The sequence below is a fragment of the Xenopus laevis genome, chromosome 2L, assembly GCF_017654675.1.
Source record: "Xenopus laevis strain J_2021 chromosome 2L, Xenopus_laevis_v10.1, whole genome shotgun sequence".
In the NCBI taxonomy this organism is placed as follows: Eukaryota; Metazoa; Chordata; class Amphibia; order Anura; family Pipidae; genus Xenopus; species Xenopus laevis.
Window position 1 is genome coordinate 173,561,350 of NC_054373.1, and position 22,256 is coordinate 173,583,605.

General features: G+C 38.8%; 1 protein-coding gene across 1 annotated transcript in view; it reads right to left on the reverse strand.

The window, feature by feature from the left end:
* The window catches only part of LOC108707575 (contactin-5), an 879,452-nt gene that overhangs the window by 778,738 nt on the left and 78,458 nt on the right, over positions 1-22,256 (reverse strand). The gene's annotated exons all lie outside the window — the stretch shown is intronic.

The following is a 22,256-nucleotide window of genomic DNA, read 5'->3' on the forward strand; positions in this document are numbered from 1 at the left end:
TGTGGCTGAAGCAGAGGGTTAGTGCATTGTAGGCTTTCCAAGTACCCTATAACTTTTAATAAATGTCTGGTACCTTTGCTGGTTCCTGGGGGCACTCTAGGAACATATAGAAGGACATCCAGCATTTAGATTCACAAGATTACTTTTCAGGTGTGCACGCCAATTGATGTGTTCACCTTCACATCCTTGTAGCAAATTTCCAAAGTAGATAGCAGCACTCCCATATAACATTAAAATCGCCTTTATTTCAAGATATTCATTTGGCACAGCAACGTTTCGGACCACCTGGTCCTTTTTCAAGCTGACAAAGGAACTCTAGGAACCTCATGCAATAAGATCTGCTGCATTTTGGATAATCCCTATTTTTGTCAATAGGTGTCTGGACAATCTGCAACTAGAGTCATTTTGACCATCTAGGGGCTCTAAGTTGACATTTCTAACTTGCAGCTGCTTCCAATTCAAGGAAATAAGAAATATGCTTTCTAAAAATCAGAACTACCCCATATTATAGCCTCATATGCATTAAGTTTTTTGTTATATACAAAAATACACTTAAATGCACTGCATGATTACTGTTTTGGAGTTTTGCACCAAATGTATGAGTGATTCTCAGCTCTGCTTGAGAATCTCATTGAAGCAAGTCCTGTAAACCTTGAGTAATTTCAGCCTTGGATTAGTGACTGTTAATACTATTCTGTTCAACAGTTTTAAATAATGTATAAGCGGAGTCTGATCTAAGCCCCCCAATGCAGTTGAGAAAGAAAGAAAGAAAGAAAGAAAGACAGAAAGAAAGAACGAACGAACGAACGAACGAAAGAAAGAAAGAAAGAAACAGGAGGCCATAGACTGCAACTCCTCATTGTACATACAGAGACAAAGCCAACATGAGGAGCAAATATTTGCATACAGCCGATTCACAAGGCTTGTGCCTCTTATTGTCAGGTAAGGCTTCACCGCTTACCACACCTCAATGCCCACTGAACAGAATGTAAATTTCATGTTATTCAAAGTTTGTTCACTTGTGTAAATGATTTTCTGATGATTTACTTAAGCAGTTTGCAGTGTTCCTTGCACATGCTTAACTCTCTTGTCAATAAAGCTCAATTGTTAGTGCTTCATTTGGTATCAGACAAATGGCATGAAGCTGAGGTGAGGCATCATATTCTATGTGCCTATACAATATATGTGTAACTCATATATGGGGCTAATTCACTAAAGTGCGAAGCGCCTAACGCTAGCGCAAATTCGCCAGCGTGACGTAATTTCGTTACTTCGCTGATTTACTAACAGGTGCTGGCGTAAATTCGCTAGCGAAGTGGAACTACTCTAGCGCTACTTCGCACCCTTACGCCAGGCGAAGTTGCGCTATGGCGAAGGGACGTAACTACACTAATTCACTAACTTGCGCATTTTACTGAACGTTACCTCTTGCGCCAGACTTGCCTTCGCCACCTCAGACCAGGCCAAGTGCAATAGAGTAGATAGGGATTGCTTCAAAAAAAGCTGACATTTTTTCTAAGTCCCAAAAAACGCTGGCGTCTTTTCCTTTTTTAAGGGTGATAGGCTGAAAAAGATCATAAATTTATTTTGGTGGTACCCTCTTCCCCCCTACATTTCCTAACATATGGCACCTAAACTATACAGTGGGCACATGTATAGGGCAATATAACAACTCTATTTTGTCTTATGAAGCTTTTGCAGGCTTGTGTAGTGTAATGTATTTGCTGCTACATATACGTCCATTGTACTTTAACTTGGTGCCGTATGCAAATTAGGCATCGGTAGCGTAACTGCGCTTTCCTTGACGAATTAACGCTAGCGTAACTTCGATACCTTTCGCCTCCCTGAGCGCAACTTCGGATTTTAGTGAATTAGTGGCGCCCTGGCGAAACTTCACCTGGCGAAGTGCGGCAAAGTGTGGTGAAGCCTGTGCTAGCGCAACTCCGCAGGTTAGTGAAATGTTATACATAGAGAAATGGGCTTTTGTTTAACAAGAATACACATTTACTACTCTATGGGGTATATTTATCAAAGAGTGAAGTTAATAGTGATGTTCCGCCACTAGTGTGAAATTCCGCCACTCTCCATTCATGGGATTTTTATAGGTGTATTTATCAAAGGGTGAACTTTCACTTTCACCCATTGATACGCCTTTCTAAATCCCATAGAAATGAATTACTCTGGTGGCGGAACTTCACTCTTTGATAAATTTAACCCTTTATGTTTAGTTTAAATTACTCCAAACACTTGTTGAATATTCATTCATTCATTGGTTGAGCAAAATGCTCAACTAACTAAATGTTGACCACTTAAAATTCAGATAAACAACTTTATATTAGACTATATTAGCCATTTCATCTTACAGAAATATTAGACCTATTCCTAGGTCCTGGTCTATAATGATATCTTCTTGCAATTAAAGATGAATTGGATTTCCTACAATCTAACTCGGTTTTCCCCAACTTTTCTACCCACAAGCAACATTCAGATGTAAAAAGGATGGAAAATGTTCCTGCTTGGTGCAAAAAGAAGGGCTGTGATTGGCTATTAGGCATTCCTTATGTGGACTGGCAGCCTAAAGGAGGCTCTGTTTGGCAGTACACCTGTTTTAATGCAACCGATACTTGCCTCCAAGCCTGGAAATAAGTACCTAACTAGTATTCTTAGAAAAAAAAACTTTTGGGCATTTCTTCAGAAGTTGCTTAGCCTATCAATATGTTTTTGAACTGTGGGAGGATTCAGTTCACCTTGGTGGATCCAAAGCAAACACAAGGAGGGCTTAAAAACGAATATTCCAAAGCAGAAAGGTCTGTAGTTCTAAACACTGCTCCTTGGTGCTATCTACTACAACAATAAATGTATTTATGTCCTAGCAAATTATAAAATCAGTTACTAAATCAACAAACTCTCCTGGAATGAAAAAACATACCCCGTTAAAAAAACCTTTTATGTAAAGGGTAATCAACATCTCTTTTAATAATAAAGATGTCTTCTTCACCTGTATATCTTTGAGATGAAACATTAATTAGACATATTTTCATATTGAACCTGTATTCATCAAGGAATACAATAAAACGATTTCAAATCTTCTCCCTTTAAGTAGTTTGGCTTTGTGGCACAATTCTATTTTCCAACTAAAAATGTTAGAGCACAATCTATATTGCAAGTGAGCTTAATTGTGAATTATACCACCCACTAAGTCGTCTCATTTAGCTGCAGAATACAACATTGAAACAAACGGATTTACAGAAAATTACCCAAAAAAATTAAACTTCATTCTGTTTGGAACAAATACACTTAATATGATACAAATCAAGTTTGTTTTGCATAAACGGAGCGGCAATCAAATACAATTAGACAACATTGAATGTCCTTTATTACCGATTATGAAAATCAAATAAGAATCAAGTCAAGAGCTTCTCACTGTGAATATATGAATACATGTATGATTCAAACTTGCTCCCCCCCCTTTAGAGGCTGAAAGAGTCATCTTTTCATTTATATCATTCTATGACTGTAGACTATCTCAATTCTACATTGCTATGAGGATAAATTGAATTCCCTATTTTTTCATGCTCTTCAAAAAACTCAGTCTTAATCTAGAAGCACGATTTCAGCAGACAAGGGGACATTTAAAATCTCATCACGGTGATTCATCACTGATGACAAGAAAGAGGACATTTCCAGCTGACAAAAAATTGTGCTGTCAGTCATGATCTGTTTTGTTCTTCCCATTTATTGTGGTGGTTTTGGCCGCAGAATATGTTATTTACACATCTTTTTTTTAGTACTTAAGGCCCGGATAAATCCAAATTTTCTTATCCCCCCACCTTATTCAACAGCAGTAGGTGCTATCATAAACTTTATAAATGATAATCCCAGCTTTGTAAACATTGTCCATTTCTTTAAATGAGATGAAGATGGAATCAAGCCTGAAATGCATGAATAGTTTTCCGGGCCTGTTAATGTAGGACTCCCGTGATAATTTAATGATATATTGGTCTGGTAAATCCTATTTCTCAATCATTTAATCTGTTTTGTTTTAGAAGCAGGTACATCTGGAAACAGGGTTAATTTAATGAAGGGAGATGTATGACTCCTTATGAAGAAAAATGTCAGTTGTTTAAATGTTTGATAAATTGCAAACACAACCAGGAATCTTCTGGTGCATTGCAGCACACAATATAGGAGATAGACTCATGTCAATGAAGTAGTGGAGAAGGGCTTGCTTAACCTTATTCTGCATGACCCTGGGACTGCTGGATGTTTAACATGGATGATAGAGATATGTCATTTCAGACATGAACCTTCTCAAAATGGGGTCGATGAAAAGCTGATCTGTTTGGGTTACAAGTCTAGAATATGATGACTTAAAAAAAAATTTGGACAGAATCAATTTAGGGATAAACACTTACCACCTAATTCAATTGTTGATGTCCATATGATAAAATAAACCATTAAAGGGATACTGTCATGCTCCAGCAGAATTCTGCACGGAAATCCATTTCTCAAAGAAGCAAACAGATTTTTTTATATTCAATTTTGAAATCTGACATGGGGCTAGACATTTTGTCAATTTCCCAGCTGCCCCAAGATATGTGACTTGTGCTCTGATAAACTTCAATCACTCTTTACTGCTGTACTGCAAGTTGGAGTGATATCACCCCTCCCTTTTCCCCCCAGCAGCCAAACAAAAGAACAATGTGAAGGTAACCAGATAGCAGCTCCCTAACACAAGATAACCCTGGTAGATCCAAGAACAACACTCAATAGTAAAAACCCATGTCCCACTGAGACACATTCAGTTACATTGAGAACGAAAAACAGCAGCCTGCCAGAAAGCATTTCTCTCCTAAAGTGCAGGCACAAGCCACATGACCAGAGGCAGCTGGGAAATTGACAAAATGTCTAGCCCCATGTCAGATTTCAAAATTTAATATAAAAAAATCTGTTTGCTCTTTTCAGAAATGGATTTCAGTGCAGAATTCTGCTGGAGTAGCACCATTAACTGATGTGTTTTGAAAAAAACATGTTTTCCGATGACAGGATCCCTTTAAACACATTTATCTCATCATAACATTTATATAGTTATTTTGGGTTGAGAAAAGAACAAAGACCAAGTTCTACCCCTCTAAAACACATATACCTGTACATATATTGTAGTTTAACAAACCTATACATACACTCACAAATATAAAGAACTATATAAACATACTTGTACTAAACTGACTGTAGATCTTGAGATCACAATATGCTTGGGCATTATGTTTGTCCAATAAGTCATCCAAGCCACTTTAAAGGATAAGTAAACTTTAAAAATAAGTGAATGTAAAATGAATGGGGGTGCTATTCTAAGCACTTTTGCAATGTACATTATTTATTTTTCTTTAATTCCAAGATATTAAAGGATACATCTACTGGTAACATGAATGAATTTTGTTACAACAGCGCCACCTGCTGATCATTTTCCAACCAGTCTGACCACCAAGTAGTCAAGGAAGTTGTCAGGACAACTTCAATGTTCAAAAAAATGATCAATAGGACACTGATGCTACCTAATGCAACATGTTTCAATTAATACAATATAAGAACTTTTTTAAAAAATAAATAAATAAAGGTAATCCATTAGAGGGGAGTTAACTCAAGCATAGTTTTTGGCTATAGCCTACATGGATAGAGTAAAGTTTTCAAATAGGTTGGAGTCCAACTGTATGGCCTATTGTATGCATGTCAGTGAAGGCTGCATATGAGAAATCACCAGTGGCTCAATACAAATTGAATAAAATGAGAATTCAGCTTGTCTATGTTTAGTGGAACTTTTTAACAGGACAGTGGCTATTAGGCCAAAGTGTGTTAAATGCCCCAAACATGCAGATACTTGTGGTGATCTGGCACAACTTGTAAAGACTGAGTGTGGTACTCAGCAGGTAAGAGAACCATTTGTGAGGCATGCAGAGGTGCTTGGGATGGAAAGAACATCTTGTATGGCCTGCTTAAAGGAGACACATAGCAAACATAAGTAAAAAAATTGTCTCAATCATGTAGGCAATAATGAATAATATATGGTACAGGTTTCACTTTGGGCTACCCCATGGGGCCCCTTCATTGCAGCTCCCCATATATTGGGATGGATATGCAGGTACAGTGATGTCTTTTTCTCTGCATGACAGTCATTGTGTTCCACCAAGGCTAATTTTTCTTGCTGAAAATCTGGATTAAAAAATAAAATATTAAAAGTCAAAAACCACCACAACTGCAAGGTGCTTTGGCAACATTCTGATGGTAGATGGATACCAATAATTAACAGACTCCATTTCAGTTCTATTTACCGTATATCAATTCTACGGAGCCGGCAGTTCATTTAACTGGCGCAAGAGAAACCTGCTTGCATTTACTGAGAGGATGGATTTGGCATGGCCATTCTGATGCAAAAAAATAAAGAAGAATGTACATTTCTATATAGAATGCGACCCTACAGTATTCTGCCCAAAGCAATACAAGAAGTCATGTAATAAAATAATTTGCTAAATTGGAGTGAGCACACTCTTTCTGTAGGACACACACACAAATTACTTTGTGCTACTGTATATATCCTCAGGCCATAAACAACACAGTTCTAATAGTCAGTCACAATAAAGCTGAACACATGTTCATACAAGTCAATAGAAAAGCTTAATAAGCAATTCTCCCCATTCCTGATACTGCGTGCCTGTCAGCAATAAAGGGATTCTGGGAATGTTGTAGATATATCTGTTTAGATTTAGTACTATGGGGTTTTGAATATGCAAATTAGAGTTTGGATTCTGGAGAATCCTTCATGGAAGATTTGGTATTCTGACAATCCCAAAATTGTAAACAACTCCTAATTGTATTAATTTTAAATGTTCATTATATGTGATTGCAAAGGCTATTGTAAGTCATATCTATACTTGGCCCTGCATTGCTAATTCTCCATACATTAGTGATGTGTGGGTCAAAAAAAAAAGTTGTCTGTAACCTGTTCCTTCACCACCCACACCTGACCCTAACCCAGTGCACCTCCTTATTTATAAAGCCGACCTGCCCCACTCTGACGTCACGGAAGCGAGTCAATAAAAAGTCACAGTAAATTTGCAGAGCAGAAGCAAGAGTTTAACCCAAACCCATGACCCAGGAATCTTGTGCAGAAGTTTGTCTGAACCCACCAGGCACGCAGGTCCCATGGGTTTCTGACTGGCACACATATCACTAAAAATACATGTCCCATGGAAACAGTGAAGCAATATTACAGTACTTAGGCCCCCTCCCGCCAAATGCCAAATGCTCCAAAGGCAATGCTTGTTTTATGATTAACATGTTTTATGATTAAAAGGAGAATCAAGCAGTGTGCAAGGAATTTGAATTTTAGCTGAAGGAAAGCAGACTACTGCAACATGGTTTCATGTAGTCAGAACAGTAGTGCAGAGACAGATATGCATTTACATTTACTTTCTTTATATAATATTTCATAATAACCATACTTGCACCTATTATTAGCCATATCACATATGTCTTCAAACATGACCAGATGTATATAAAAAAGAGTGATAAACTATACTGTTTCCATATGGGAAGACACACCATAACATAAGAGCAGGCTCTTCTTTTGAAGCATTAAGGTCACCAAGCTTATATGCCTCAAGCTTATCCGACATAACTCTTATCTTCGGGAAAGTCCATAAATAATGGAAAATAATTCTGTCTTTGCACTAGGACAATAGGAATAAGCAGAGGAGCCAGAGAATTCACAAGTTTATTGTATTGTTTTATAGAAGAGGCAAGTTGTTGAGGAGGGATTGTTGTAAATAGGGCTCATTTTATTGACAATAGCAAGGCACAGCACTGGTTGGAGATGTGGATTCTTCAGATCATTGTTGAGGGAGGAATGTTTGTGCCTATATGCACTTCATTGTACTTGCTTAAGTGGGCAACCTTGACAAATGAGCAGATCTTATAGTGCAGTGATTCCCAACCAGTGGCTCACAAAAGCAGCATGTTGCTCACCATCCCATTGGATGTGGCTCCCAGTGGCCTCAAAGTAGGTGCTTATTTTTTAGTTCCCGGCTTGGAGTCAAGTTTCGGTTGCACAAAAACCAGGTGTACTGCCAAACAGAGTCTCCTGTAGGCTTCCAGTCTACATAGGGTCTTTTTTCATGCTTGCGTTACTCCCCAAATCTTTTTACATCTGAATGTTGCTCACAGATAAAAAAAAAGGTTGGGAACTTCTGTGGCCAGATTTACACCCACAGACACTCCCTTTTGCCCAATATGAATCACACACATAAATTATGTTGTTGATGGCGCACATTCGGGAACACCTACACCCGTGCAGCAACCTGTGGCATGTGGGTAACCCCATAGTGAATGGCACTGCCATTTTTGCACTGAAGACATTTTAATTAATAAGCATGAAATTAATTCCGTGGAATTGTAATCCCCAGGTACGACAATGCAGCCTCTTACAAATGTAATGATTGTGAAGCACTCAAAGAAATAATAGGCCTCCTTGCCATGAAGCAATTCACTCTATTAACTAAGCAAATACATTAAACATAATCCTGCAAATGGGCAGTCCCTTTAACAGGTGTAAGTGTTCTCTCTGTTGAATTACATTGACTGGAAAACATTCTGATCATTATAGAAAATAACACTCTAGACATGTGCAGATACTTGTGAATTGACTTGCATTATATAATCACAGCCTATTGATTCAGAAGCTGAAAACACATCAAATTGTACATGAAGCTGCATTGTGTTCATTTGTTTCATTTCTGTAAATAAGTGGATAACCCAGGGCGTGCTTATAACTTAGCCCTAAATCGTAGGACTTTAACTTGGATAATAATAGCACTTTTTGCAAAGCAATACAATGAAATATGAGCACGAGTTGATTTTACAGGATCAGCCCAACTTGCATCTAATATATTAGTCAAATTAGACCCCCCCCCACAGCAGAAGCATTAGAGTTTTCCTGTTCTAAGTTTCATGAACCTTAGTCTTTTCTGTTGTATTTAAATTGAGTTGAATACAGACAGTCCTCCATTAAGTCAACCCAACAATATATCCACCAGCTTCCCACATACATTTACGCACACATACAACATACAGTATACACCCTTAGTATGGGGCCTATCCAAGTAGTCATGCCAACCACTCTGAAAGGCATGGAGGGGAACTGGGGACATCATGCTCATTGAGCTTTCCATAGTCTAAAAGCCCTCACAATGAAGAAACATTTATAGTGCCCCAAGAGAAAATTCTGTTCCTCAAGATTAAAGGTGTAGCCTCTTGTTATCATAATCATCATTTATTTATTTACATACCGTCTCCTTCATAAAATCTCTCCCCCAGATAAAACAAACTTAAATTTAGTTGTTCCTCTTAGTCAGTGATGAGCGAATCTGTCCCATTTCAACGGAAAATTTGCGAAATGGAGGAAGAAATTTGTGAAAACTCATTGAAGTCGACAATAGCTTTTACAATTTTTTATGTGTGAAATTTTTTTACGTGCCTGACCGTGTGGAGCTACATTGAGCAGATATCAGTGTGATTATGCATTCCTCTGCATTTCCACATTGACATCTGTTCCGTGTAGCTCCACCCAGGACAATGGTGTGCCTGTTAGTGATGGGCGAATTTGCGCCGTTTCGCTTCGCCAGAAAATTTCGTAAATTTAGCGAGAAATTCGCAAAACGCCGAATTATTCCCGAAACTGCGCCTTTTTTGACGCCAGCGATTCGGGCAAATTTTCTCGGGCATTTTGCGAATTTATTCGCTGGCGGCGAATCGCGTAAATTCACCCATCACTAGTGCCTGTCAATGGAGCTACAAGGAGGAGCACATGACAGCATATCTTAAAAAATGTAGGAGGAGGAAGGTGGATGATCCACTTCATTTGCTCATGCCCCTAACCTTTTCTCTTAATAATCTTTAATTTAAAATGGGTAAATTCTCCCAAAATATTTGCCTCCTACAGAATACTCCTACACCCAATTACTTCGTGCAGCCTTTTTTGGAGATACATTTTTGGAGTACATTCTTTTGTACCCATCATGAATGCACAGTATGTGGCAAAGACAGATACATTTTTTTCCTTTTTTCTCACATAAAATGTTCACAGTTTCAACCTTGCCATTAGAGATGTCGCGAACTGTTCGCCGGCGAACTTGTTCGCGCGAACATCGGGTGTTCGCGCTCGCCGGAAGTTCGCGAACGTCGCGCGACGTTCGCCATTTTGGGTTCGCCATTGTTGGCGCTTTTTTTTGCCCTCTCACCCCAGACCAGCAGGTACATGGCAGCCAATCAGGAAGCTCTCCCCTGGACCACTCCCCTTCCCTATAAAAACCGAAGCCCTGCAGCGTTTTTTCACTCTGCCTGTGTGTGCTGAAGAGATAGTGTAGGGAGAGAGCTGCTGCCTGTTAGTGATTTCAGGGACAGTTGAAAGTTTGCTGGCTAGTAATCGTTTTGATACTGCTCTGTTATTGGAGGGACAGAAGTCTGCAGGGGTTTGAGGGACATTTTAGCTTAGGTAGCTTTGCTGGCTAGTAATCTACCTTCTACTGCAGTGCTCTGTATGTAGCTGCAGTGGGCAGCTGTCCTGCTTCTGATCTCATCTGCTGACTGCTGCAATAACAGTAGTCCTTGTAAGGACTGCTTTTATTTATTTTTTTGTTGTTTTACTACTACTACTACTACTACTATAAGAGCCCAGTGCTATTAGTCTAGCAGTGTTGGGGAGTGGGACTGGTGTGCTAATCTGCTGCTCCTAGTAGTTCAGCAGCACCAACTTTAATTTTTTTTTTTTAATATTCATTTTTTTTTTATTTTACTTTTTTTTATTTTACTACCGCTGTAGTAGTGTATAAGTTGACCTTTTAGGCATTATTTGCCCTGTAGGCATTATTTGCACACTGTTTTCTTCAACCCGCCATCGAGCTGTGTGACCTTGTTCACATTCTGTCTAAATATCCATAATATTACCGTCTCCAGAAAAAACACCGGAGTCACTTTTTTCAAGCAGCCATAATATATTTTACGTAATCCGTATCCACCGCTGTAGTAGTGTATACGTTGGCCTTGTAGGCATTATTTGCACACTGTTTTCTTCAACCCGCCATCGAGCTGTGTGACCTTGTTCCCATTCTGTCTAAATATCCATAATATTACCGTCTCCAGAAAAAACACCGGAGTCACTTTTTTCAAGCAGCATTCATATATTTTACGTAATCCGTATCCACCGCTGTAGTAGTGTATACGTTGGCCTTGTAGGCATTATTTGCACACTGTTTTCTTCAACCCGCCATCGAGCTGTGTGACCTTGTTCCCATTCTGTCTAAATATCCATAATATTACCGTCTCCAGAAAAAACACCGGAGTCACTTTTTTCAAGCAGCATTCATATATTTTACGTAATCCGTATCCACCGCTGTAGTAGTGTATACGTTGACCTTGTAGGCATTGTTTGCCCAGTTTTTTTGGCCGCAGCCACTGAAGCACAGAGGCCAGAAAAAATATGCCATATAAATGCTGAAAATAGTCATTTTTTGCCATACGTTGACTCAACGTATTTTCAGCATTTATATGGCATATTTTTTCTGGCAACTGTGCTTCAGTGGCTGCGACCAAAAAAACTGGGCAAACAATGCCTACAAGGTCAACGTATGGCAAAAAATGACTATTTTCAGCATTTATATGGCATATTTTTTCTGGCAACTGTGCTTCAGTGGCTGCAACCAAAAAAACTGGGCAAACAATGTCTACAAGGTCAACGTATGGCGAAAAATTACTATTTTCAGCATTTATATGGCATATTTTTTCTGGCAACTGTGCTTCAGTGGCTGCGTCCAAAAAAACTGGGCAAACAATGCCTACAAGGTCAACGTATGGCAGTTGTTTAAAGAGAACAGTAGATTACTAGCCAGCAAAGCTACCTAAGCTAAAATGTCCCTCAAATCCCTGCAGACTTCTGTCCCTCCAATACAGAGCAGTATCAAGCAGATTACTAGCCAGCAAACTTACTATCATCTGTCCCTGAAATCACTAACAGCTCTCCCCCTACACTATCTCTTCCAAGCACACACAGGCAGATTTTTCAGATACATTTTTGCCCTTGATCCCCCTCTGGCATGCCACTGTCCAGGTCGTTGCACCCTTTAAACAACTTTAAAATCATTTTTCTGGCCAGAAATGTCTTTTCTAGATGTTAAAGTTCGCCTTCCCATTGAAGTCTATGGGGTTCGCGAACCGTTCGCGAACCGCTCGCATTTTTGCGCAAGTTCGCGAATATGTTCGCGAACTTTTTTTCCGACGTTCGCTACATCCCTACTTGCCATATCTTTCATATCATTTTTTGGCTGGCAAAACACTTCCATATCTCTTCCCATAGACATCTTAAAGGGGTTGTTCACCTTTGAGTTAACTTTTAGTATGATGTAGAGACTGATATTCTGAGACAATTTGCAATGTGTTTTCATTTTTTATTATTTGTGGGTTTTGAGTTTTTTAGATTTTATTTGGCTCTCCAGTATGCAATTTCAGCAATCTGGTTGCTAAGGTCCAAGAGACTGGGAAATCAATAGGAGAGGCCTGAATAGAAAGATGAGTAATAAAAAGTTGCACTAAACATAAATGTGTAGCCTTACAGAGCATTTGTTTTTTTAGATGGCGTTAGTGACCCCCATTTGAAAGAGTGAAAAGAAAGAAAACGGCAAATAAATAAAAAGCTATTCACAATAAATAAATTATTGATCGATTAGAATTGACCAATCTACAACATGAAGACTAAATGTAGACTTAAAGGGGTTGTTTACCTTTGAGAAAACATTTAGTATGATGTAGAGAGTGATATTCTGAGACAATTTGCGATTTGTTTTCATTTTTTATTATTTGTGGTTTTTGAGTTATTTAGCTTTTTATTCAGCTGTTCTTTAATTTGAATTTTAAGCAATTTGGTAGTTAGGGTCCAAATTACCCTAGTACCCATGCCTTGATTTGAATAAGACACTGGAATATTAATAGAAGGGGACCTGAATAGAAAGATGAGTGATAAAAAATTAGCAATAACAATACATTTGTAGCCTTACAGAGCATTTGTTTTTTAGAAGGGGTCAGCAACGCGGCCAGTGTCGGACTGGCCCACCGGGATACCAGGAAAAGTCCCGGTGGGCCCAGGTGTCAGTGGGCCCTCATGCTGCTAAACATTTGGCCTATTTCATGGCCGTTACCTATTTCTATGAAAACAAAGAACAGATGGGAAATAGAGTATAGTATGTAAAGAAAAGAGACTAGGAGATTAGAGGTTGAGTGAAGAAGAAGAAAAATAGTACTAAGAGTGGACCTAAGTCTAAGATTAATTGGTGGGCCCCTGGTGAAAGCTTTTTGGGTGGGCTCCTGGTGTCCCAGGCAACAGAAAGCTGCAAAGAGTCCGAAGAAAAAGTCAAATAACTATAAAACTATAAAAAATAAATAATGAAAACCAGTTGAAAAGTTGCCTAGAACTAACCATAAAAAAAACTAAAAGTTACCTTAAAGGTGAACCACCCCTTTAGTGGGTTATACTACTCTAGCCTATCAATTAGGAAGTAGGGGGACTGAACTTGCAGCCTAGGGGGCATGATCTGACGGCAATGGCAGCTCAATTACGAACATACAGTACCTATTTCCCTGTACTAATTCTACAGATATATTTAAATGGTGTATTGGCTCATTAAATTATGGGCCCTAGTAATTATTGACTTAAATGGTAAAATAATTAAAAATGCCTTTAAAAAAGAAGAAATACTGTAAAGTTTGGTTACATTATGGGAGACCAGTAGAGATATTATTCCCAAGTAAAAATACAAGGCAAAAAACAAAAGCTATTTATTTCACTACATGTATTGTTTCATAACAACGTGTTTTTCTAGATTCACTTTAACCAAATCATTTATCAAATGTACATAGATGAGAACGGAGAAATATCACCAAGGAATAATCACAGAATATTTCATGCATATCACCATTTGATTTCTCTTGTTTTGTTTGGTTTTTTTTACAGGCATTTAAATAATTCATTTTAATTCTTAATGTTTACTGTATTTAATCGTCTCTTTGGCTTCAGAACCCAAAACATGTCATTTGCTTGCACAGCTGCTGTTTATCACCCTATTTTGTAAGCAAGGATAATACAAAATCAATCAGGCAAAAATAAATAAAGGCAAAAAAAAAGAGTGTGTGGAATGGTGTATCTGCTAGTGGGTCTGGATTCCTTTCTGTTAGAGTCGGGCAGAGTCTGGAGTGTTTATAATACACAAAGGGAATCCATATGTAAATATTTATTTTAAAAATATACTAAATGGCTTTGGAAGCGTTATCACTGGAAACTGTGGCCTAGCGCCATGCAGAATGCCCTTCAATGGACTGTAGCTAAGTAACGGGGAGAAAGAGCTTTAAAAGGGCAAAATCTGCCACATTTTATTTTACCACTTAGGGTCTACAAATAAAAGTTCAATTCCCTTATCTACGGATGCCAAAAATGACATTTTCATTTCATTTAAGATATATTGTAAGGTTACAGGTATGGAACCTGTTATCCATAATGTTCGGGACTTTTCAGATAACGGATGTTTTTCATAATTTGGACCTTCATACCTTATATATACTAGAAAATAATGTTAATATTAAATAAACCCAATAGGCTGGTTTTGCTTCCAATAAGGGCCAGGGCAGACGCTCAGATTCGGGGAGATTAGTCGCCCAGTGACAAATCTCCTCTTCTTTGGGGCGACTAATCTCCCTCAACTGCCTCCCGTTGGCTAGAATGTAAATCCCGGATGGCACTTGGAGCGTTTCGTTTTCCAAAGTTGCCTGAAGTTTCCTGGTGAGGCAACTTCAGTCAACTTAGGAAAACGAAGCACACCGATTGCCATCCCGCCAGCGATTTACATTCTAGCTGACGGGAGGCAGTTCGGGGATATTTGTCACCCTGAAGAAGAGGAGGTTTGTCGGTGACTAACCTCTCTGAATCTGAGCATGTGCCCTGACCCTAAGGATTAATTATATCTTCGTTGGGATGATGTACAAGATACTGTTTTTTATTACAGAGAATAAGGAAATAATTTTTAAAAACTTGGAGTATTTGGATAAAATGGAGTCTATGGGAGATGGCCATCCCATAATTTGGAGCTTTCTGGATAATGGGTTTCAGGATAACGGGTCCCATACCTGTACTGTAATAGGAAGAGGCAAAGTTAGTTCAGGTCTAGTAAATCAACCATCAGTGAATGAGACTTTTCCCTGACCCAGATAATGTCTACTCAAAATTACCCCATGGGACTTGAATGTAATACTGAGTTGAAAACCACATAAGAGAAGTGACATCACTCCAGAGACAGATTAACCAAGACACAAAAGAGGTTTTTTTATCCAGGAGGGAGTTGGGAACAAATTACATGCATTAGAGCTCCCACTTTAACTGGGTAGTCAGTTAAGGTAGCACCAGACCTCTCGCAAAGTCCAAAAATCTGAAATTTTATATGCAAAACCTTAGTTCTTTGTTGGTATTACATGGGTACCTAACCTGTGCAGGACTCTACTACCTGCTGATGGTTGCTATGGGTTGCTAGGTCTGTAGCAAGTTTACATTGCATAACAATTAAGCTGCCTCTATATTTTTTACACTAACTAGGAAACCAGACAAGCTATACAAGGATAGAAAGTAATAGTTCACTACACTATACAACTATATCATCTATTGTATAGAATACATGGGATCTTGGGTTCTCCAGATACAATATTTTCCCCCGATACTTTAGAGCATCATGCAATAACACTGAGAGAAGTAATAATTTTTTAAATATTTGGATAAAATGGAGTCTAAGGGAGACAGCCTTTCTGAAATTCTGAGCTTTCTGGTTTCCAGATAACAGATCCCATACCTGTTTATATTTGTGTGTGTCAAGTGTCTGAGTGAGAGCACACGAGAGAAAGAGATATAAATAAATACCAACTGCCAAGACACTTTCCAATTACCTGTACATCTGGCTGATATTGGAGTTGGCATTTCAACATGAAATGGATTTATGTGTTGATTTTTACCATTTGTCAGAGATTTTTACCATTTGTCAGAGATCATTCGATGTTTTTGTATGTCTGCCACTAGTGATAGGCGAATTTATTCGCCAGGCACGAATTTGCAGTGAATTTTCACGCTTTGCCACCAAGAATAAATTCCCGAAATTGCAGAGAAAATTAGACGGCGAAAATGTGCCAGCGACAAAGGTTTTTTTTTTTAACGCTGGCGCCAATTTAGACGCCTGTGACAATTAACAGATGCCCATTGACTTTAATGTGCTTCAAATGGTGCCGATGTGCTTCAAATTTTCGATGGCGTCAATTTTGACGCCCGCGAATTTACACAGGCATCAAATTTCACATTTCACAACAATTCGTACATTTTGCTGTAAATTCTTCAATTTAGTGGCGACATGGGACAAATTCACCCATCGCGACTTTTTGCTAGTGTTTGCATTTCATAGCGAAGATGTGCTAGTGATCTTGCGATTTGGTCAATTTGCCTACGGCTGGTAATTTAAAGTTGTATGGAGGTTGCTGCAAATGCTTGAAGTTACCACTTTTCTCTAGGGAACCTTAATAAAGACAAGAGAGATAATATAATGCCCTACACATGAGCCCACTGTAAACTGAATATTACATAAGTGAAATGTCTGGAGAAAACCGGTTACCCAAAAAATATTTTAAGTCAGGACTTTTGCAGGAAATTCCATTTCAGAAAAGGAAAAGTTGCCAGCGTTTTTGGAACTTTAATGCATTTTCGGCAGACAGGGTATGAAGTAAGTGACAGAAGATTGAGGAAGATCTAGCTTCTATCAAAAACTTCGCCTGGTCGGAGATGGCGAAGTCAACTCTGGCGAGAGAGGTAAGGTTCAGTAAAATCCGAATTTTCAGAGTATTGCCTGTTCGCCGGAGCAAAAATACGTCTGGCGATAGGGTCCGAAACTGCGCTAGTGATGGTCTGGGTTGCTATGTGGCAATGCTAGTGAATTGTCACAGAGGACTCATGTTGCCTGGGCCTTTCTGATAAAGTTTACTTAGTTTAACCTTTCCTTGTACATTAAGTGCCTGCTCATATTTACATGGTGGATTCCACTCCCTTAGCTAAAGGCTCAGGGCACTGCACCTGGTACTTCACACAAATTTGTGAGTTGTGGACATAATTTAATTTGGTTTGTAGGTAACCACCTGGAAATGAAGGAGTTTAAAATGATTGTTTATGATGACAGTGTGCCTGCCAATTGATGAGTGAACACAACTCTTCCCTAAAACTACTATTGTTGCACCTGCAGTTAAACAAAAATTCCAGTATTGACACAACTCCTAAAGTCTAGCGCTGATGCAATTATCCATGCCCAGAGATAGAGCAGAATCACCAATGGCACCAGAATAGATTGATGTACGTGTCTACTTTAGAGTTCTTGCTGAGATCAGTAGACACCCTACAGAAAGCCCCGAGGATCAATGTATTTATGAACTAGCTGTGTGCATAATTACATGTGATGAAAGACACATGGCAGAAACATATGCAAAGTGGCGATAACAGGATTGCCATGAAATTAGTTACAATAATAGCGTAAGAACGACCCTGCCAATTTGATAACAAATCACATAGCATCACATTAACATCTAATCCTCATATTGATGTCTTGAGATGATAGACTTGTGTAAATGCAAAATGAAAAATAAAAGGGGGGGACTTTGACAACAAATATTGTACATCAAATATAAAAAAAAACTAATTATTCCAATTAAGAAACAAGCACATTTTCCACGGAATATGTTTTTTAGTCAATCATAGTATGGCAAAATGTTTAAGGCTCGTTTGAAACAAATATGATTTTTTTTAAAAACTCCATTTTCCAGCAATGAGTCTAATTACACACATTGTCCATTTTTCTTTTCTCTGAAGATGGCTCTCGAAATACTTTTCCACTTTCCACTTAAACTTTCTTTAGAAATTAGAAAATCATTAAAAAACAATAGTGTTTTAATATCAATTTCTGAATTATATAACTAACCTAAGGCAGGCCACACGGTTGCAGATATATTCCATTTCATTTTCACCTGTTAGATGTGTTTCTACCACACTTTGCAAATGACATCCCAACATTCTTGTCAAGTTTCACACAATCACGCATTTTCACCTGTACTTAAACTCTCAAATAACGTGGCCAATCGGGTTGCTGCTACAGAGGCGTGTATGCTGATACAATATGCTAAAAAAAGGCAAATATAACAGATTGTTGTGTGAAGAAGCCCTTAGATTGCCAGTAATAACCTCAAGGTGAAGCAGGAGAGCCCAACCAACTTTGGTTTTCACCAATTGCCTTTTGCAACCCCAGAACTTTCTGCTGCAGAGTTGACAGTGATCCAACTCATGGTCAAGGTCAGTCCAAAAGGCGAAGTCAGAGACAGGCAGCAAAGGTTCAATGTCAGGAACAGGCAAGAAAAAAAAAATACAATCACAAGTAGGGAAGGTAGTAGGTCAGAATAATTCTGAGCCAGCTCGGGCATTGCATCACTGCAAGAAAAGCTACTTATTCTGAATTGTCACACCACAGTGATGTGTCAAAGTGTACACTGGTGCAGAAGAGACCTGGAACTGCCACACTTAAGATGGCCATAGATGTTGAGATTTTTAAAAGATCAGATCCTGATCGTGAGACCACGATCTTCTCAGAACGATCGTACGAATTTACCATCAACTAAAAAGACCAATTTGCCAGGAAAACAAAGGGGAGCTGCCTGCTTGGCCCTGCAAACATAGATAGATTGCACTGGGACCGACAAAGATGTTTTGACCTGGCCGATCAATTTCCTGACAGATGTCAGCCGAAAAATTGGAAGATGTACGATCGATTGAATCCCACTAAACGCACGATAATTTTAAAGGATTGGTCGGACTTCCCTAAAATTGGTCGTTCAGCAAGAAGAATCGTTGCGTCTATGGGGAGCTTTAGAGGTAGAAACTCAATCTCCTGGAGTAAATCAAAGCAAATTAATTTGGTTTTTCTGTCTGAGCTGACTTCTGGGCTAGACTCAGCAAGTGTGCCCAACTCCAGTGACCTCCATTCCCCAACCAGACCACACAGAGCACTATAACAGGTAAAATATTCATATTTCTGTAAAGATTATATTATTTTAGTGCAGCCACAGTCCTCAAGTGCCATTATGTGCAACGTCAGGCTTCCAAATGCAGAGGAGCAAGACTAGAAATCGTATTTTTCCCAACCTTCAGCTTAGTGCTGTATGATTGGATCCGCTTAGGTGGATGGAGCAATTAAGTAAAAAAGGAGAAGACGTAGCCAAATCAGACACAATTGCCATAGCAACTCTCCCACATTCTAGCCTGAGAGAGTGGCAAAGTCCACCAATCAGCAGGTTTTAAAGATAAGTGACTCTGTCCTTGCTGAAATTCCTGTATTAAACAATCACGTATTACAACATTAATAGTAAACCTTCAATGAACATTAAGCTAATGTCAAAAATTAATGATGTTCTACTCAGTGGGCTTGTAAGAGAAAATACACACCAACAACTGGCTAATGAGGATTCTGAATGGTAGACATTTCTTTGTCCCAGACTGATGCATACAAGCTCTCAAGAAAGTCTAAGCAGCAAGAAAGTAGCCTGAAACTTGCCAGCAACTTAGTAAACAGTGTATTAGAAGTTGAGTGATTATTCCTGGTATTTATGATCATATATACATTTTTCGGTTGGTGTGGTGCTGTGTTGCCCACCACTGTATGTTATAGTCAGTGTAAACTGAAGCTTTAGACCACAAGTGTTTATAGGAGAAATAAAAAACTAGGAGATATTTTTATATTGCACATGTCATACAACATTTTGTAACAGCATCACACATACAACATTGATTACCTTGACAACCGTGCATTCCCTTTAAAAATTACTCAATTATGCAAATTCCATGGTGAAGTGTTATGTTTATCAGATCATTATCCATGAAGCTTGGTCATCCTGTTTAACTAGATGCATGTGTGCAAACACTGGGAGCACTTTCATTGGCTTAACAAAGCAAATCATTTTCCAACATATGGTTGAACACAAATGTATTTTGCAGATCTGATTGGATCTGTTCTGATTTATATTCAGAGATATTATTGTGTATACTTTTAACATGCAGTATTAATATTCAACATTTTACCTTTTTTTAACAGAAAAATCATGGCAAAATAATAATTCTAATCATTATGCAAAAAGCTTAAATCGGGTATCTCAAGGATGATAGAACTCCCACATGTGAGAAGCATCACTAAAGATCTCAAGTATCAAGCTCTTCCCTTTCTGCTGCAACACTTTAGCCGTTTATTATAAAAAAGGGGTATTGATATTTGATGGCATACCCTTCTATGGCACTCAGGTCAAATCCAAGAAGGGACACGCCCTTGCTACGTTTATTTGCAAAGGTGCAACATTTCAGGGTAAACATGCTTGACAAAGGGGTTTACCCTAAAACGTTGCACCTTTGCAATAAACGTAGCAAGGGCTTTTTACTGCTTGGATTTGACCTAAGTGCCAGTGAAATTATTTGTACTTACGAATTTGGAGTTTAGCGAAGCCTTCTTCAGCGGGCACCAAGCATTCATTTCACAGAGAGCCACGGTGTGCAAGCATGGTAATACTTTATTATACCCTTCTATGGTGCATACTTAACTAGTTCACACACTTTCTAGGTCATAGACACACTGGGGGTTGTTTACAGAAAACAGATGTGACTCCTACAGTCTGTAATGTTGATACAAAGACTTGGAGGCCCTTTTATTAGCATTCTTTTTTTAGGGCAGAGACACACAGAGATTCGGGGACATTTCGCGGCCTGGCGACAAATCGCCTCTTTTTCGGGCGACTAATCTACCCGAACTGCCTTCCCGTTGGCTAGAATCTAAATTGCCGGAGGGATGGCACTCGTTTTCTAAAGTCGCTGAAAGTTTCCTCGCGACTTTGGAAAACGAAGAGCTCTGAAGTGCCATCCCACCGGCAATTTAGATTCTAGCTGATGGGAAAGTAGTTCGGGGAGATTAGACACCCGAAGAAGAGGTGATTTGTCGCTGGGCTTAGGGTAATTAGAGGGTTTTCTAAACCACAGTTGAACTCCAAAACTACGATTGCAATTAAAGTTATTAATAGACCCATGAACTGAAACAGCTGCTCATGATTTGAAAAAAAAAAATCCAAAAAACTCCAATTTTTATATGACAAGACGAACAAACGGATCTCCAAAAACGGTCAAAATCACGAACAAAAAACTAATCTTTGTAAGATCAAAGAAGGACAGCTTCCCATGACTTCTACATGACCTCAACAGCTGTTGTTTGTACTTTTGTATACGTTGATTTAATGGATTGGGCACAATGATTAATGGATTATGGTACAATGAGAAAAATACCATAATTTGCACAAAAAAAAGCCCTAATCATAGAAACAAATATTCCCTGAATGTTCTTAAACTGCCCCCTAGACTTGGCTTGGGCACTTGATGAATTACAAAAAAATTGTGGATTAAGGCACAATGAGAAAAATACCATAATTTGCACTAAAAAAAGCCCTAATCGGAGCAACACATTTCCCCAGAATGTTCTTAAACTGATCCTCTAGACTTGGCTTGAGCACTCGATAAATTACAAAAAAATGGTGGATCAAGGTACGATGAGAAAAATACAGAGCCCTAAAAAAGTCACAATCAGAGAAACAAATATTCCCGGAACATTCTTAAATCGGCACCCTAGACTTGGACACTAGTGATGGGCGAATTTGCGAATTCGCCAGCGAAAAATTCGCGAAACGGCGCCGGCGCCTGTTTTTACGCCGGCGTCCGTTTTTTCAGAAATTTTTTTTGACGCCGGCGAATTTTTGCCGCAAATTTTCGCGGGCGTTTCACGAATTTATTCGCAGGCGGCGAATCGCACAAAATCGCCGCGAATTCGCACCTGGCGAATAAATTCGCCCATCACTATTGGACACACAAGGTCCTGATTATAGCATGGCCTTTCATCTTCCATAACCGGTAAAATAATATGCTAATGCACAATAGCAAAATAAACAAAAGAAAGGCCCTAATATGTTTATTCCAATTTATTCCAAGTTATGCGATCCAAAGGAGTTAAGTTATGCTGAAGTGAACTGGTTAAATCCTGATTTCAATTGGCTCAAATCATTTAAAATCC